Raw genomic sequence first — 4,994 nt, 5'->3', positions numbered from 1 at the left:
ATATCAACACCATGCAGGAATATATTGAATCTATATTGGTTCTATCACCATATAAACACCATGCAGAGATGTACTGAATATATATGGGTTGTATCACCATATAAACACCATGCAGGAATATATTAATTCTATATGGGTTCTATCAACATACAAACACCGTGCAATAATATATTGAATCTATATGGGTTCTATCACCATATAAACACCCTGCAGGAATATATTGAATCTATATGGGTTCTATCACCATATAAACACCATGCAGGAATATATTGAGTCTATATGGGTTATATCACCATATAAACACCATGCAGAAATGTATTGAATCTATATGGGTTATATCACCATATAAACACCCTACAGAGATGTATTGAATCTATATGGGTTATATCACCATATAAACACCATGCAAAGATATAGTGAATCTATATTGGTTATATCACCATATAAACACCCTACAGAGATGTATTGAATCTATATGGGTTATATCACCATATAAACACCATGCAGAGATGTATTGAATCTATACGGGTTATTTCACCATATAAACACCATGCAAAGATATATTGAATCTATATTGGTTATATCACCATATAAACACCATGAAGAGATGTATTGAATCTATATGGGATCTATTACCATATAAACACCATGCAGGAATATATTGACACCATATGGGATCTATCACCATATAAACACCATGCAGGAATATATTGAATCTATATGGGATCTATCACCATATAAAAACCATGCAGAGATATATTGAATCTATATGGGATATATCACCACATAAACACCCCGAGGGATATAGAGAATATATATGGGTTTTATGACCGTGTAAACACCTGGATATTTCTGTCAGGCTGTTAACTCCATCAATATACAAAACCCAAATATTCCAGCAATTTTAAGGGGAAAGTTCAAATTTAAAAGAAAACAAAGGAGCATTTTTTTCCAAGACTGTTTTGCCAGTAGAGAGACAGTGTTTCTCTGTACAAAGTGTCCTGGGGGACATTTTGTTACAGCACACTTAGTCCGGCCGGGCAATATCTGCTGAAAATTTTGTCCCCCCACCCCCCCTTCACAACAAATATAGTTCCGCCGGACGAAATTTTCTGGTACAAAATGTCTGCAAATACATTATAGTATACTTTTTGCCCGCATTAAATCTTTGCAATTCGACATTTACCGGCAACTAATCACTATATCAATCATTAACGCAAGTGCATACATAGTTTGATGTTTCAGGAAATAATTGAGAAGTTGTGCGTTGCAACGAAACACACACAAATAAAAAAAAAGAGAATTAACATGTCTTCCAACTGTAAAATATGTAATCATGTTCTTGTTGTAATTGCTGCCATTTTATCCTCCGTATATGTTGTATGTTGTATTTGGCCACTACATTGCGTTGATAGTCATCTTTACGGATGGAGAGATCGTGTCAAGCTAGCTTCCTCCCGAACAGAGGGCGGGTACAGGATAGGGCCAGCAACAGCTACAACCAAAAATATAATAATTGCAGAGAAAAAAAAAACAGCAGTATTGACCATTCAGCCATACACTATCAGTTATATGTGTATAATGTATAAATAACAGATATGATGACATTCATTATTGGCACTAACTGCAGAAAATAATTAAAGGTTTTAGATATTTTACCTCATCATCACATCAGTAATGAAATTAGAAGTTGATGCTTCAGTCCTGTCAGGCATTGCCTTAACCTCAGGCCACTTTGAATAGAAGGCACACAGTATGTATCGGTTATTGGCAGCTGTCACTGGCAGAGGACCATTAAGATCGACACCAACCTGTTAAGAAAGAAGGCAGCATTCAGATTGTAATTGCAACACAAGTTGCCTGCCATGGCTGTTGCTCTATTTCCATTTCCTCATTCTGCACACAGATCTAAATAAAATAGTGGGATATATGATCGAAAAAGGGTATTGCCGAATTTTAGGCCAAATATGTTTACCTTGCATACATGAAAACATTACATATACCATAACGTACTATATTTACAATCGCTTAAACCACTAAACCAAAAAAGTGGTACTACTTGTTCCAACGAACAACTATATGCCCATATTAGTGGTTGCTCTGCAGCTTTATGTCAAAGTGTGGCTTAAAGGTATGCTGTATTGGCCCTAAATATGCCAGATATTCAATACGGTCACTTTGGTCACATTCTTAGTTTTATTACCACCCTGGATGAAGTTTACCTCACTGGAACATTCAATCATATAGTGTGTTCATTTAGAATGTCTCAGCACAATTTGAAGAGTTAAGATCTCCAGGTAAGTAGTTTTTGCAAACTTCTAACAATTATAGTGGCCAGAATTTAGGGCCTGTACAGACTACCATTAAACTTGTAAATATTTCATTTTTTCTAGACAGTGTGACTTTAATTAACCTTAATCTTTACTGTATGTAGTGGACAACCTGTACAATTAGAACAGCTGGAGAATCAACCTGTTTCAATAATCCAGTTACAGGAATGCTATGGAGACTTTTTCTTGGACAGAACCATGACGCTTTGACCTCCTGGCACATCTTGCAACGTTGAACATACCTTGTTATATCCACGTTGATAGTTTTCCAATAGAATCTAGACATAATCTTTTATCTGGTTTATTACTGCCAAGATGAGCACCTTCAAAGAGATAAGAAAAATTATGATCAAGGTGATATCATGCTTTCGCAACAATAAAATGAGCTGAAGAATTGGTAGTTTTTAGCTGATGTGCCACTGAAATGTAATTAAAACCCTTTATCAGTGTTTGAAATGAAATATTTCCATTATTGTACAGTTAACACGGCCACTATTTTGGTCTAGATATATTTATTAAGTTTTCTTCCGCAGTGAGGTTTGGCATGTAAAGAATATGGCACACCTAAAAAAAGTACTATCATGCCTACAATATCTCACCAACCACAATGATTACATACAGTATTAAATATCACTTACCTAAGAGGTAGGCTAGGCTGTATGGTAAAGTCCATTAATTTCATTTTGATATTGTCGCATGCATGCAGACAAATCTATCTCTGTAATATTTAGTGATATATTTGGTTATGCTTGTTAACTTCTATGATAGGCAGAGCCATCAAAGGTGGAATTTATGATACATCTCAATAACATTTGTAATGAAACTTGGGTAAACAAACGAAAAAAAACTGGGCTCTAACAACTTTGTTCATGCACTAACAACTTTGCTCAAGAATACAACTACACCATAAGCAATTGCTTGAGTTTTGGCCAATGAGTTTTTACACCGATACAAACGTGGTAAAAGAATAACATGATCTGTGCACCAATCACGCCTAGGGGCCTAGTTACTTTTTAACTGTGGAATGGCTGTTCGCCATTTGATATCATGTTTTACACAATTCAGAGTTCTCTGAGTGAATTACCAAAGTATGATATCACATTACCTCCGATGCCACTATAAGCTGCCTCGAATTGGGCGAGTTGAGAAGCTCCAGATGGCAAAACTTTCCTTCCATCATGGCACGCAAAAGTTCTATTTTCAGCCAGTTTGATCGACTTACCTTGTCTCCGTAAGATCCTTTTTTTGTTTTTGTTTTTTGGTGAAATCAATTGGATAGCTATCATCTCTTAGAAAATTGGCAATTTGTCTCACGTTTTTGGCGAACTTTTCCATTTTTAGTTGTCGATCGACTTAATGTTAATATACGATCGATTGACTTAATGATAAATATACGGAAGCCAAAATGCGACAAATTTGCTAATAATACGGATACTGCAACGGTGTATTAATGACTATTTCTTACTACTTTAACATATCTGCTAGGGGACATTGTTTCCGGGAGACACAATTTGTGACAAAATACACGGCCGGCAAATTATGTCCCCCTTTCGTTTAACCATAGCAAATGTTGTCCAGGGAGACAATATGTACCAAACAGGCCTTGTAAAATAGGTCCGGGAAGTCTAAATGTACTGGTAAATCCAATAAAAAGTGTCCTAGGGGGACTAGGACAGTATGTATTGAAAAAGGGGGCACATGCGACAGTTTGTACTGCTACACGGGCTCTGGATATTGTGGTAAAAAGTCAATGCAATGAATAGTATAAGGTTCTTACTGCGAGAAGCGGACGGGGCAACGTCTCACTGACTTTTGACGATAATTTTCTGTAAAACGTTGAATTACTCAAATAAAAAATTCATCAAAAAAAGATCACAATGTGATTGGTTTATTGCCTGTAGAGAGAGTTGTTAAATGGATATTACTGTGGCTGGAATTGATTGCTTTTCATAAAAAATGCTGATAGCTTTTCTTGCATCTTTAGGTGAAAAATCACAAAATCCTCAAGCATATTCAGATGAACAAATTTCTGATTTTCTTATAGTTCATTACTAACAGAGGAAATGAAAATATTTCTGCAAACAGTTTTATTTTGAGAGAAATTCTTTATGCAGAGAACCAATAATTGACAGATAAGTAAACATAGAAAATGAAACAGCGCAAGAAAATATCTTAACGATTCTCTGAAAATTGTCAACATTTTAAATAAAATCAAGGAAAAGACCATGTTTTTCAAATTTGTGTTCAGTAACTGTTGATTTCAAGTCAAATGAAAAACTCATCGTTTAATGTTTAAACGAGCAAATTGATGAGATTTGATATATTATCACTTGGTCAATATTTGTAAGCACAAAGCTTACAAAGCTCAAATATCAATAATGAGTATTTCAACCATTCGTCGCAAAATTATTAGCAAATTTACCCAAAGCTCTTAATCTTTGACAACACTTTTAAAGTTTCATAAAAGAGAAGGCTCTCCAATGTTGATACTATGGTGTCATTCATATATCATATATTTGATTATGAGCCTGGGAGTCGAAGATGTCCGCAGTATTTTATTGCTGGTTATGCCGCTGGAAAATAAACCATTGACAACTGTTGCTATGGCAACTGACGTAGATGTATATGGTCCAACTGGCAAAGGAACTACAATATCTCATCTTC

General features: G+C 35.3%; 1 long non-coding RNA gene across 1 annotated transcript; it reads right to left on the bottom strand.

Annotated features, from left to right (window-relative positions):
• Positions 1–1,250: 1,250 nt before the first annotated feature.
• LOC139984239 (uncharacterized) lies at positions 1,251–2,674 on the bottom strand. Its single transcript, XR_011798985.1, has 3 exons — positions 2,573–2,674; positions 1,660–1,811; positions 1,251–1,495 (listed from the first exon to the last, which is right to left on the bottom strand). It is a non-coding gene; the product is annotated as an uncharacterized lncRNA (long non-coding RNA).
• Positions 2,675–4,994: the final 2,320 nt, after the last annotated feature.

Source organism: Apostichopus japonicus, chromosome 17, assembly GCF_037975245.1.
Source record: "Apostichopus japonicus isolate 1M-3 chromosome 17, ASM3797524v1, whole genome shotgun sequence".
Classification (NCBI taxonomy): domain Eukaryota; kingdom Metazoa; phylum Echinodermata; class Holothuroidea; order Aspidochirotida; family Stichopodidae; genus Apostichopus; species Apostichopus japonicus.
This window is presented reverse-complemented; position numbering and strand designations above follow the sequence as displayed.